Source organism: Propithecus coquereli, unplaced genomic scaffold, assembly GCF_000956105.1.
Source record: "Propithecus coquereli isolate 6110/MARCELLA unplaced genomic scaffold, Pcoq_1.0 Scaffold62, whole genome shotgun sequence".
NCBI lineage: Eukaryota > Metazoa > Chordata > Mammalia > Primates > Indriidae > Propithecus > Propithecus coquereli.
The window spans coordinates 5,685,739-5,701,236 of NW_012152174.1; positions in this window are offsets into that span (position 1 = coordinate 5,685,739).

Here is a 15,498-nt window from a genome sequence, read left to right on the forward strand (position 1 = left end):
CTCAGCTGAATAGTGAATTTAATCATTCACAAGTTTCACCTTCCACAAAACACTAGAACACAATTTGGTCATGTTCTTGGCCACTTTATAACGAGGATTGCCTTTCCTCCAGTTTCCAATTTCATGTTTCTCATTGCTAACTAAGACCTCACTAGAATCTTTTAATGCTTTTAATGAATCTTTTAATCTTTTATTTCTAGCATGCACCTCAAAACTTTCCAACCCCTACCCACTACTTAGTTTCAAAGCCACTTCCACATTTTCAGGTATTTGTTACCTCAGCACCCAACTTCTCCATCTGAAAATCTCTATTGATCAGATTAGACTGTCATAATGAAATGCCATAGTCCGGGTGGCTTGGACAACAGAAATTTATTTCTCATGGTTCTGGAGGATGGACGTCTGAGATAAGGGTGCCAGCATTGTTGGCTTCTGATGGAGGGCTCCCTTCCCCATGACCTACCTTAACCCTAATTATCTTCCAAAAGCCTCATTTCCAAATTCCATCACATTAAACGTGAGGAATTTAATATATGGATTTTGGGTGGACACTATTCAATCTATAGTGGGTAGGGAACCAAACTAAGAAAAAGGAAATTTAGTACTATAATCTGTAGACATATACTCAATAAAGGCCATGATCCCAACCCCAAATAAAAACATCGATAAATAAATGGATATATATGTGTGTGGGGGGTGTATATATATTTTTAAGTTAAAATAAATTCTAGAAAAATATGTGTAATCTAAGTAACTTTTTAAGGTACCTTACCAACTATGAACTCACTTGTGATTTGAAAATGGTCATCGCATTATGACCAAAGCTTCTGATTTCTTAATTAAAAATAGACACTTTTGTCAAATTTTGCCATTTTTGGCCATTGTTAAAGTACCATTTTATCACTCTGAAATTAGACTCAATTAAGAAAAAGCCAAACATTTTAAATATACAAAAAATATTGAAGTAATATAAGATAATTGACAGGGGCATACCAGTAGGGTAAATATTCTTTTCCCATTTGCTCCAATGTTATTTTTAAAATAAGGAAAAAATTACAGATTCCTCTAAAGCCTTACCTCTCAGTCTTTTCCTCTCTGTGCCTCCTTCCTTATGGGAAATCACTGTTGTAGTTAAAGTGCATCATTCCCATGCATATGCGTGTGCGGGACTTTTATTGCATAGGCACGAATGGTGGCAATGTAGAATGTGCTCCATTCAGGGTCTGTCTGCGGGTCGCATGCTCCACCTCTCAATTGCTGACATCAGCTGCTGATGGCTCATAGCTGTGCCCTTAGCTGGGCATTGCCTCCAGTTATTGTACATTGCCTATCTGTAATTTGGCCGAAGCCTTGCTGATTCAGATATATATATATATATATATACCCACCTACGTACATACACATCTGAATCTCTTATATGTCACCAGTAACATAACTGGTAAATAAGATCTGATTCAGCACCTAAAGTTGGGTCTTTCCTTTGCTATCTGCCTCTCTCAGTATGAAAACGTGACCAGCTAGTTTTCTCCTCAAGCTGGAAAAGTAGGCTTGGCTAAATGTGTACAAAATGCCTTTTTTTCCTTAATTATATAGAGAAATGATTAAATATTAAAAGCAATTCTTAAGTACCATCAATTTTCTCCAGTTTCCTTAGTTATTTGTCCATCAGCTTCCTGAGACATGGGGCACCAGACAACAAGACCCACCCCACCAATCTGTTGGTCACACTCTGCTGCCCAACTGCTGAGAACTTGGACTCCCATTGTCTACAGGGGGAGAGAGGCAGGGGGGTTTTTGCCAATACGAAGAAAGGAGACAGCAAAGCAACTTATCAGAGACAACCCGCAGTAATCTATCAGCTCTAACCCCACATAAACCTTCTGGGACTATGTATAGTCTGTGGTCCTGAAGTAGTAAGGCACTGTGCAAATTTTCCCACTGATACCTAAATCATTGCAATTCATTCATTCATACCTGCATGCATTCATTCAACAAACTTTTATTGAATAACTGCCATGGGTAGTATTCTGTTGAACTTTGGAGAAACAAAATAAATTAAGAACTGTTTCCTGCTCTCATATTATTTCTAAGCTAGAGGATTGCTTCTAGGAAAACTTCAAATGCATTATATTATTATTATCCATTTTCTGGTCTCTATTTCACCCACTAGGCCAGGAACTCTTTGATGGCAAAAATAGTGTCTTATTCATTTTTATACATGCAAAGTGTTTAGCACAATTCCTGGTATATGGTCATTCAATATTTTGTGGAAACACCTTTGTGATTAAATCTTGAAATATTGGATTCTGAATGATAGAAGAAAACTTCACAGTCTAGTTGTATGTGCTGTTGCATCCCCACCTTTCTAGATAGGGCATATGAAAAAGAGGTGGTGATTCTGCTTATACTTTGATTATTTAGTACAATCAATGGCAGACCGCTGTGTCAGAGCCTTACAAATTAGTAATCACCAGAATCTCAAAATGATAAAAAATGTCTTAATACCAAGCAGATGCCGAGTTCTTTGAAATTCTGAGGGCCATTTTTCTTCCACACAGATATGGAAGTGTATGTTGACATTGTGTCCCTATAAAAAAGTCAGACCCACTTTTTGATCTCTTGATCTCTGCGTGGACTGTCTAGAGGGTAATTTGCACTGATAAAATTCTCATAGGTGGACTGCGGGATCTGGTTATGTGTCTCTGATACAGTACTAATTAATAATTAATTCATGAAGACAGGAAAGGATGAATCAGTATCTCTGCCCCTCAGGAACATCTAGGTCTCTTTCTCACATTCATAAACTGGCCATGAAACTACCCTGAATTCCCCCGAAATGACCGTGTATGCTCAGCCTCTCTTTCTTTACTCACCCTTTGCTCATGTTTTTGATTAAACAGTGGTTTCCAGAGAAGGTGTCAGCCCTCATTTTAGCTACCGTTTATTGAGAGCTTAGTCTTTTGAAGCCACTGAAGCAAATTGTACCTGTATAATCATACTTAATCCTTAAAATATCCTTAAGAGCTTACTATATAAGTTCTAATTTTGCAAATTGAAAAAAAAAGGCCCAGAGAATTGTTCTACATCACCTGGCTACTACTAATTGACAGAACTAGAAATCATTTGGATTTTTCTGATTCCAAAATCATTCTGTTACTTACTGCCCCTGTGGACAAACTCTATCTTACTTTCTTGCATGTAAAGTAACACAATGGGTTAACTCTCATTGGGGAAACTGTCATTTCAGGGTATTTGGCCTCCAAGTTTTTCTTTTCCTTAATTTTGCAGGGGTAATGCAAGATTTACAATCTAGTCAGTCTCTTTGCGGTATCAGGAAACTCGGTAAATCACAGATAACATATATATCCACTAAATATAATCTGTTGAGTGAAAGGCCATGTGTTTGTGGAAGAGAACCTGTCTAAGAAGTCTGTTGGCATTCTTTGAAGTATTGGGTAGGGATAAATGTCAGCCGTGTGTAACAGAACACATACTGGACCAGGAGGCAGAAAATGTGGGCTCCGATTCTAGTTCCCTAGCATACTAGCTTTGCCATCTAGAAACAAATCATTTATTTCCCTCCCTTTTACCTCAATGAGAATGAGTATGAATGAGCTTTGTAAATGTTAAAACACTCTGCAGATTAATGTTTTAGGAGTATCGTTGTACGGGAAGTTATCTAAGCATGCAATGTACTGGGTTCCTCTTGAAGCACACCAGGTCTCCATTCTGACAACGGGAAACCTGGGAGTGGGGGGATAAGGGTTGTTCTCCACCTCCTTCTCCTTCACTCCACATAGCCAACCCCCCCAAAGTCTGGTCAACTCTACATCCTAAACACCTCAATTCATCCACTTCTCTCCATCTCTACGCTGGTACCTAATTCAGTCTACAAGCATCTTACACACCGTAGCCAGAGTGAACTTTTCCTAAAGCAGAACTACTTGGATGATGCTTGTTGGATCTTTCAATGCCTTCTCATCATTCTTAGGATATTTCAAAAACACTTACATCACCGGCCAGCCCTGCAGGGCCTCACCCCGCCAGCCTCCCACGCCCTGTGCTGTACACTCTCCCTTCGGTCCTTGACAGTCCCTGTCCTTGAACATGCCACGATTTCTCCTGCCACAGGGCCTTCAGCTATGTGGTTCGTTTGCCCCAGAATGCTCTTCTTGCACACCTTTGCTAGTTAACTCTTATTTACTCTTCAGATCCCACCTCCAAGATCCCCCTGTGCCTCGGGATGCCCTCTCTGACGTGGGGAAGCCACATCCCTCTGCTTTGCATTCTCACGGCACCGCTCTCCTTGCTCCATAGCCCTGCATCTATATATGAGATTTTTTTTTTGACCTGACATTTATTTCACCTTAAGAATTGGAACTATGTTGTGTTTTTTGCTTACCTTTTATTTCCTTGAAAAGGGACTGATAATTGCTTAAATAAATGTTTGTTGGATAACTGAATGAATGTATAAATAAATTTAAGTGATGTATGATCTTATTTCTAAAGAGTCATTATTTTAGATATGTTGACAAAACACAGTCATGTATGTAAATAAAAATTTAGCACTTCAGTGATAAAAAATGAGTATAGGTGACATTTATTTAGCATTTACTATGTCTCAGCCATCATGCTAAGCACTTTGAAGGTATCTCATTTAATTTTTTCTACTGACTTTAGAGGCAGATACTATTATTTTCCCAGTTTATCAATGACGATGGCTCAATGACTTGCCCAAGGTCACAGCAAGATAGTCAGAGACAGGGCCTTGTTGGGCATTCATTGGAAGGATACTGAATCATTCACAAAATTGATAGAAGGCTGGAGAAGGAGGCTGGAAGCATAGCTGAGTTATTCTGGGCAGCAGAAAAACACAGCCGAATTCAGGCCGCAGGAAAGATTAAGAGTGCCACACTCGGCTTTGCTGCCCTAGGACATTGTCTATCCCTGTGGCTGACTTTGCCACGCTGTTGCCTTTGCTGTGAACGCTTTCTGTATTTGCAGCATACTCACTCTCCGGGTCCTAGGTCCTGCGGAGCAGGAGCACCTCCCTGGTTGATTCTAGGTCATATCTCTGTGCCCTAGCTGCCAGGGATGCCTGGGAGACCAAACCCTGTCTCCTACCAAGGCTCCAGAAATGGGGATTTCCCCCAAGATTGGAAGAGGGTTCTACAATGAGCAGCTAAAATTTCATACCTATCCAGCACTTTGATATGCCTCTCTGTCTCTTTACTTGTGCCCAATGTGCACAGACACGTGCTGTAGCAGTGCCAGCGTGCAGGTGCCCAGTCTGCCAAATAGGCCACACCTCACTCGTGCTGCTCTCCAAGCGGCATCAGAGAGCATGCTGTTGGTAACTTCAAAGGCCCCCAGCACTGGAAGAGAATCAGCCAACCTAATTAAGAACCACCAAAGCCTGGGGTTAAGTGGCAAAGGTCTGTTCCTCAGCAGCATGGCACAGTGTGAAAAATAATGACTTGGAGCCAGACGATTCTTACGCATTCCTTCCTGGAGCCGCGCCTGGCTTTCATGCAGACCTCCTGCGTGGAAGGTCACAGCAGGGAAATAGCCTATTGAGCTGGAGTAATCAAGATCTGCCTTCATGGCAGAATAGAGGCTTTTAAATAAGGCAGTATACAAAAGGAAAGAGGACCCTGAAAAAAAGTTCTAGAGGCAGTTGGGTCCAATTATGTCTCAAGAGATTCATGCACAGGCCAGTTTAATCCTACTGAAGAACAAAAATATTTTCCTATGTCAAGGAAAATAGAGGAGACACTGACCCTGGATAAGCTTCGCCATAAATGTGTTAAAACTTAAAATGGAGCAAACCAGCTTAAAAATAGTAATCAGTGATCCTCAGGAATAGAACCATACTTTGCAAATCCAGACAGTTTAATAAAGAACTTTCCCAGTTCAGAGATAAATGAACTGGTTCCAAGCAGAGACTATCTGTCCTTGTTTGCTTGTGTGAGAAAGGGAAATTATCCTTTCTCCCCCTCAAAATTTATCTCTTAAAAAAGCACGAAAAACAGAACACCACCAGTTGGGACCAAGAAAATAACAGCAATAGAAAGTTGTTTACTAACATGTGACTTTCATTGCACTTTAAAAATTTCCTAAATTTCTTGCTTTTCTTTGACAACTGTTTAAGTGAAGACCTTGGTTGCACCGGGGATGTGCTACCTAGGGAAACTCTGGCATCTCTTAAGCTTGGACTTGTTTGAATATCCTTTTTTTCTCTGTACTTACACCTCGTCTTTTCCTTCCTTTGGCCAGCTTATCAGGCTTATATTTTTTGTCATGTTGATCTGTTATTCAATATGCCCATGGTACACAGCATAGCAGCTGAGAGGAAAATAATAATACTGAACATTTATCTGATTCACTTTTCCCCACCACACTAAGAGGCAATTGCCACTCTTATATCTAATTTAGAAATGAAGAACTTGAGGAGCAGAGATGTAGGAGACTCGGTTTATGTATCAATAGTTTCTTGAAGCAACCTGACTCCGATGGAGGATGTGAAATATTCTGAGAGAATATTTCGGGGAGGGTGTGTGCTACTCCTGCCTTGCCACTTTCACGTTGGTCTTGGAACAACTGCTGATTCTTAGAACCGATGCTTAGAATGAGAAACAGCTCCTCCCAGTCCCAGCAACCCTTGCCCCATGCCTGTCTGAGTGCAAGTGACTATGTGTGGAGTATAAAGGTTCTCAGCTGGGAAGAGGAGGCCCAGCCTTAGTCCCATCCCTTACTTGCTGTTGATGCGAACTTGAGCAAACCAAATAACCATTGTGGTTCACAGTTTCCTTATCTGCAAAGAAGGGGTAAGGGGACTAATACTGGTATGAGGAGTACTGACAAAATATTTAATACAAAGCACCCAGAAGATGAAGACAAAGATAAAGAAAGACCTACAAATGATGTGACAAGAGTAAGTGTTAAATTTGGAAGAAGTTTAGGGTAGAGAAGAGAAAATTAAAGGAAACATGATGACTGCCTTTGAATATTTGAAAGGAGAAAAGGGATTAAAATTTATTCATGTTTCTTTGGAGGGAAAAATGTATGTGTTTGGTAGAAAATCTACAAAAGCAGATTTGAGCTCAATACAATAACTTTCAAAAGATTCGGGCTGTTCAGATATGAGGTCGAAGGTCTCAAAATGCAGAAACTTTTCTAATCCTGGAAATTATCTGAACCTGACTATCTTTCATAAATATTATAAAATGATGAATTCCTACAATGGTTAAAACATTCAGCTAAATCAGTGGTTTTGGGGTGATTTTGTCCTGCAGGGGACATCTGGCAATGCTTGAAAACATTTTTAGTTGTCACAACTTGGGGTGGGTGGGCTGCTGTTGACATTTCTGGGTGGAGTCTGTGGATGCTGCTACTAAGCATCCTACACGACAGTCTCCACAGCAAGAAATTGAAGAATTATCAGTCCAAAATAAAAATCGTACCAAGGTTGAAAAACCCTGAACTAGACAAATTCAAAAGTCACTTCCAAAAATTGGATCCAATGATATTACATTTTCTACAAGTTTTTCACAGATGAAAGCTTTAATATTATCTTTTACATCTAAAAAATTTAAGGAATCTTAAGAAAAACTTAAATTTTTAAATTTAGCTGTTTTTTACCTGCTGATACCAGTTCCGTCCATATTCAAAGTTTTCAAAAATGACTTGATTAAATCTTAAACATCTTATGTATCTGTTATTTTACCGCATTATTTAAGGTCCATAAAAACAATGATTGAACTGTCTTTATTATTTTCTGACTTAAGTTCCATTTTAGGTTAGTTTTGAAATCTATTGCTCAACTACATTTCACAGATTTTTTTTTTTTTCTTAATGAGACAAGATCTTGCTCTGTCACCCAGGCTAGAGTGCAGTGGCATCATCATAGCTCACTGCAACCTCCAACTCCTGGGCTCAAGCGATCCTCCTGCCTTGGCCTCCCAAGTAGCTGGGACTACAAGTGTGCACCATGACACTCGGCTAATTTTTCTATTTTTAGTGGAGACAGGTCTCACTCTTGCTCAGGCTGGTCTTGAACTCCTGAGCTCAAGCCATCCTTGTGCCTTGCCTCTGCCTCCCAAAGTGGTAGAATTACAGCATTTTTTTTTTTTTTCACAGTCTCTTGCCTTTTTTTCTCCCAGTGTCTCCATATTTATCATGCATAATGATTACCCTCTGGAGTGCGTCCTATCACAGTCATTCATTAATCTTCACACGACTGTATGGAAATGACATGGTGAGTATTGTGGAGGTGGTTCTAGACTAGGAGCAGGAGACCTGGCTCTGTGGCTGACTGGTATGACCTTGGGCAAGTCACTCGAGATTTATGCCTGTAGCTTCCTCATTTATAACATGGCAGCATAGGCCATTCACACCTCAAGCCCCTTCCAGCACTAACATTTTATAGGAAACAGAAAGGAAAACATTTAGCAAACATTTACAACATACAAAGTAGGGTGCAAGACACTTCATGTGTCTGATCTTTTAATCCTTATAACAAACCTGTGAAATTGGTATCATTACACCCACTTTTAATTAATGAGGAAGCATGCTCAAAGGGATTATGCCAGTTGCCCTATTGTATGGAGTTAAACAGTGTTGAGCTTTGATCTAAATGAAAGACAGTTCAAGCATTATCTCTTCTAGAGAGATAGATCTTCCTTGATCCTTTAGTCTGACCTGAATTCCCATTCTGGTGCTGTTACAGCATTTAACGCATTAAATTGAAATGAACTGTAAACGGTCTGATAGTCCTGAGAATGCAATTTCCTCTGGGGTAGTGACCATGCATTATTCTTTTTTGTGGCTCCAGCAGAAAAATAATGATTAGTGCATAGTAGGCATACTAATGTTTTTGAACTGAGTGAAACTCATGATGTCATTCTCCGACTTAATGGTGACTGAGATGGACATTACCAGTGCAATTGACCATGATGATCCTATTAATACATTTTCAACATTTCCTACTCTGAAGTCAATATTTGCCTTTTTAAAAATATGTGTTATTTGGGCGATTGTCCTTCCTTTCTCCTAAATCAGCTTTTTCTCCATCCACTTTTTGTATTCTCTTCTTCATGTTCAATGTTGCTGGCAGGTGTTTCTCATTTCTCCCACATAGTTATTTTTGTGTCCTTTTAATAGACAAACAAGCTTGTTCCCATTGGGATAGGAAGGCAAATTTGGCTCCCAGAAGGCCCTACCCCACCATGTTTCTTGTGCCTGTGGGTATCTTCATTGCTGCATCTCTTACCTTTCCTTCCTAGCTTTCTCTTTATGCTTCAAAATCTTTTAGAAAAGAAGCTACATGTGATGTCTAGCTACTCAATTTAGACTAGAGCTGGGTCCACTGCTCAACTGCAGAGGTTGTCTCTGTGGGTCAAAACTTCAGCTTCCTTTCCATGATTTTCTTCTTAATTTAAAGACAGGGATTTAACATAAAGAAAAACTGACTTTCAAGCCCAAGAAGGTGACACAGCTGTTGCTGCACACGCAGGCTGAAAGATCATATTGCTCTTTTCCTGAGTTTCAAACAATAAAAGCACCATTCTGGGGATTACCTTTCTAGATGGTATTTTAAGTAGCAGCCACTGAACAAAGAAAATCAGACTGATAGACTTTTATAACAGGAGAAAATAAGACCCAGGGTATCTATAATCCAGTCACTGAGAGGGTCTTTATTCCCAGGATGCTGCCTGATCTTTTTCAACCCTTCTAGGTGGGTCACAATGAGCTTAATTAATTTTATAAACAATGTTCAACCTCTGAGCAAAAACAAAATGACCTCCTAGGGCTCTTTTTTTTCACTAATCTGAATTTTAATAAATCAGAAAAGGGAATGTTTTTCTGTAATAAAATACATAGTTCAAGGGGGAAAATCATACCCCGATACCCACATAAATAATAAACAGTCACAGAGAATCTGAAAGGCTACTTATCTCAGGAAAAGGAGAGCAAGGGGATTTTGACTCTACTTCTCCTGTATATTAAACTTAGAAACAACTTGAGTGATGACTGACTAAAGCAAGGTGGCCTTGTAGGATCTTGAGTTCCCTATTATTGAAGGAATTCAAAAAAGTCCCACAGTACGGGAGTCCATGATATTGTAAAAGGCAACAAAACATCAGATGGGGAGTTGGATTAAATAATCCCCAGCTTCCTTTTAGCCCCAGGATTTGATAAGGCCCCAATACTAGGCATAAATCTGTCAATTTCAGCTAAAGCCAAGGGAACCTGGATGAGTATACAATTACTTTTGCCTATTGTTATAATTTCCCCCAGGGTTATGTTATATCTACTAGAGCCATCATAATAGGGCAACAACACAGCTGCTGGGCATGAGTGGAAATATTCAATTACTGATAACACATATTAGCTGTTTTCAAAAATGGTGATTCACCTTTGGTGATAATAATTTTGGCTCATCTTAATATTTTGGAATATCCTTAAAATAATATTTCAGTCCCCTCAAATACGTTCTTACCATACTTTTCATCTAAGACATTGGTCTTGTTTGAGAAAACAACTTATATTTTATTATCAAGTTGCTATTTCTATTTATGGTCGTTAATAATAATAGTCTCACCGAATAATAGCAAATGCTTTATTCAAAGAAACAGTCACCCTAAATACAACACACACTTTTTGTGATTATTTATTTGCTCTTTTTGCACAATTCTTGATTCGTGTTGGTCTGCCTCAGTATCTACTTAAATTGTTTGTTTACTTGTTTAGAAAAGTCAGGAGTTCAACTCTGCTTTTACAGTGCATAATGTGATTTTTTTTTTTGAGACAGAGTCTTGCTTTTGTTGCCCGGGGTTGGGTGAGTGCCGTGGCATCAGCCTAGCTCACAGCAACCTCAAACTCCTGGGCTCAAGCGATCCTACTGCCTCAGCCTCCTGAGTAGCTGGGACTACAGGCATGCGCCACGATGCCCGGCTAATTTTTTTTTCTATATATTTTTTAGTTGTCCAATTAATTTCTTTCTATTTTTAGTAGAGACGGGGTCTCGCTCTTGCTCAGGCTGGTCTCGAACTCCTGAGTTCAAACAATCCGCCCGCCTCGGCCTCCCAGAGAGCTAGGATTATAGGCCTGAGCCACTGTGCCCGGCCATAATGTGATTTTTGTTCCAATCTGAAAGAGTCAAAACAGAATGGGGTAAAAAAAATGGTAGATTTATACAAATTAGTTGATATGTGGGAAATAGATGTATTTCAGTCCTCATTTATTTAGCCTTAGTGTTCAAATTGATCAAAAAATGAAAAAGAATGTGATAGGGTATATGGACAAAATTACACACTTGACCGTCCCTGCAGACATGATGTCATTCTAGGGCCTCCTCCACTGATGACATCGAGTTAGCATTAGCACAACTCTCCATACTGACCAGAGCTGGAGCATTCTGGGAAATGGAGCACTACCTACCTGCTTGTTCAATAGCCGTGGAATCCTCAGCTCCATTCACCCTGGAGACCCCATATGCTACTGCTCTATTTTAGTTTTCACTGCACCATTGTTTTGAAATATTCAGCCACAGGATCACAGGCCATATGTGAAGTAGAGAAAGGATTTATTATTCAGTTTGTCAGTCCCTATATTTAAAGCGTTTATAGCATGTCGGAAATTCTGGCAACAGCCTCTTGTATAATTAGTTGCCTCATCCTTCAGAGCTAATGGGATGAGTTTGAGGCCAGAGTGAGGTTGTTTATGAGAAATATGTCCTCCCCTGGTGCTCCATCAGAAGCTGTCCCTTTCATCAGGGTAATTGTCAGGGTAATTTTTGTCAGTTCTTTCATAAAAAGGGAAAATATTAAGAGTAATGTGGAAGAACCAACCAGAGCCTAATCAGCTTAAGGTATATTGAATATATTTCTCTCATTTTTATTGTTGGGAGGAGGGAGGGAAGAGACAGACAAGTGAGAATGAGAAGAACTTAAACATAATTTGAGCCTAATTTCTTTTAAAAATATTCAATAAATGAATACTGGTAATATGATGATTGGGAATTTTACATAATTAAGTGAATTATGAGTTTTCTAATCCTATTTTCTAAGGCAAAATCTGATTTTGAATAAGCATCCTTGCTTTTTTTCTTCCGAAACAGGCTCACCTCATTTACAGAGGCCACTGTTTATAATACAGTGGAAACAATCTTATGAAGCTGATTGCTTAAATTAAGCTCAACTTCTTCTTTAGGTCTTTTTTGTGATTCTTCTTTGATAGTAAATATAATCAGGACTTCAAAGGGTAGCCCAAGGAAGAGAGAAAATTATCTAGGAATGTATACAGTATAAACTAGGGAAGTCATCAGACATCAGTCAATGAAGTTTGAGATACAAAATAGAGAGATCAAAATTGCTTCCTCCTGTGGTTGGTCCTAAACTAAACACAAATCTCTCTCTAACAATGTTAAATTGTTTGAAAATGTTGTTGAAAAGTCCAGTTTATAAATTGAAGGTTTTTACATTCACAGTTGAGCTTTGTCCTACTCTTGCATTTTCAATCTTTGCAGCGGTACCCATTCCTTTCCTCAACTCCCCCTTGTCTAAGTGCCTGATATCTATGTTTCTTTTTAAACCAACTTTTGTCTTCCCTCTAGTGAGGAAAAAAAACCTCTGTTTTCTTCTCAGTGAGTTTTTGGTTTCCTCAAAAGTATCCATCACGTCTGGCTGTACCTTGGCTCTGGAGAGCTGGAGATCGCACCTCATCTCTCTGTGTCCTCTTTGGCTTAGAATCTCTTCCTTTGCCCTGGACCATGGTTAAATGTGGTTCCTGAGAGGACTGTTGCCTTCCACTTCAGGGAGGACACAGCCAGGAGCCCAGAACCCCTGCCGCCAGAACAGGGCTGTGCTGTTGGGCTCTGGCTCTTTCTTGTGTTGAAAGGTACAGCACAAAACCCCACCTGACGATCTCATTAACAATGGCTTGTACTCAGTGATGTTTTTTCTCTCCTGCAAATGACTCTTTGTAGAATCAGTAGTCCTTGTCTCTTGGGGCCTCATTGTGTGTGGCTGTGGTGTACCTGTCTGTGGCTGTGCGTGTACCTGTCCATGGTTGTGTGCGTGAGGTGTGCCCCTCAGGGTTATAACATTTTTATTTCTCTGTACTTGGGACTTACATTTGATATTTTCAGGCTCCAAAGATAGTCACTAGCTTAATGACTTCTTACGTAGAATAGTTATAGTCCATATGTGCATTCTTCCTAATTTGTAGACTTTATGGGTTGTAGCCACCAACCTGAATCACATGAATTTTGCATTTTTCTCTAGACCAGTACAACTAAAAATGTGGTCTGTGTATAGATTCTGATCTGCCAGCTGGGTGTCACTATTTAATAATAGGATGAGAAGCTTACATCTGAATGTAAACCAGCACACTGCTTCTTTCATCCAAAAAGTTTTGCTATTAAAAAATTATCAGCTGAACTGAATAAAATAGAGACATACAGAAGTCCTCTTTTATCCCCAGTTTTCCTTTCTGTGGTTTTAATTACCTGCAGCCAACTGCAGTCCAAAAATATTAAATGGAAAAGTCCAGAATTAAACAATTGATGAGTCTTAAATTAAGCACTGTTCTGAGTAGCGTGATGAAGTCTCACTAGCACCATCCTGCCCTGTTCGCACTCCATCCCTCCCTGGACACAAATCAGCCCTATGCCCAGCGTATCCTCGCTGTATATACTACCCACCCCTTAGTCACTCGGTGGCTCTCCTGTTAGCAGATTGACTGTCACATGTAGTATATACAGGGCTTGGTATTACCTGAGGCTTCAGGAATCCACTGGAGATCTGGAAATGTATCCCTTGTGGATAAGGGGTGACTACTGTAGTTGACTTACATTTCAGCACGAGCTCCTGACATTATCAGGGCTTGGTAACAGCTGTGGAGCCAGCAGTTTGGGTAGCACTGTTGTGGACACTTTTCTGTCAGAGAAATTTTCTTCTATCTTAAAAATCATTTATCTTTTAAAGGAAGTTGGGCAAGTACTCTCACTTCTGCTATTTCGCTCTCCTCACCCCCACCACATACTTTCCCAGCTTTTCAGGTACATAGGACCGTCTATAAGGGCATAAGGTCTTATCTATGAAACTGTTGGACGTCCTCAGAAAATTCTCACTATATCCCCCGGAAGCATGAAACTGTTGGACGTTCTCAAAACATTCTCATTATAGTCCCCTTGAATTGGCAATTTAAATTTAATATTTTTAACACTATTAAATTCCTTGAATGAGTTAAAACATGAAAACTTAAGATTTTAAATATAAAACAACTGGTAATATTAATAAGTCCATATGTTCCCTTTTCTTTTCTATTCTAAAAATATTATCAGGTAATTACTTAATTGTAAGTATCTTAGAACTCAGTATGGAATCATAATCGTAATTTGAGTCTATAAATGACTGAAATATATAAAGTTTATTGTTATTGAGAGCATATCATGATTAAAAAAACACCTGAAAACAAAACAAAACAAAAAACACCTGAGTTAGGATTGACTCAAGATTAAGATAAATCTATTTAACATCTAATATGATTAAAAGGAAAACAGACTTTGTGGATTATGACTATATTAAATATAAACTAGAATATGCACATATATTTATGATGTTTGAAATCTCTGTGTCTGCTCCTTGTTTTCAATATCCTGCCATCTTGAATTTTATAACAAGATAATAATATGACTAAGATTTATATATGTCCAGGCATGCAGTCAGCCACATATAAATTTATTACTCTGAACTAAATAAATGAAAATGCAAAGAGAATTATTCTCTAGTTTATTTCTCTGTGAAATATGAAAACCTGGTAATATATTAACCATATAAATACATTACTATGGGTTGTTATTAAATTTATCATTTTTAAGTGAGTGCATCTCTTTGTACTCCTAAGTCAGATCAGTGACTCTGCACTTTGATTTGCATCATTCTTTCTAAGAGATAAAATGGAATTTATCATCTGCTTGTTTCCTGCTCAATCTTACTTTTTCTGCATCGCATAAGCCACTTAAGAACACTGTCAGAATAGGATCCTTGAGACTAACTTGGCTTGCCAGCAGAAGTCTGTTTGTATAATCTTCAGCTATCTAAGACCATGTCAAATCTGACGTCAGGTGGATGCAAATGACCCACTTTCTCTCACACTGACCCTGCACAGTGTGCCTACTGTGGGCAATATTGATTATTGAGGTTGAAAGAAAGGCCACAGAGCTTCATAGCTAACATTAAATAAAAAAGTTTTCTGTCCTCTACTCTCACTCTTATTTTCACAGCCTTCACACCGTTAGGAACCTTGAGGATTTCCAAAGAGGACCACTGAAATGTTCATTCCAGGTAACAAGAGTATGGAATATAATCATTTCTTTCTTCAAAATACCCTCATGCCCAGATCTTTCTCATCCTTCAGGACTAGCTTGTATGTCACTTTTCCCCCAGATATTCTTTCTTTTTTTTTTTCTCTACCAGTGTCACTAATTATTTC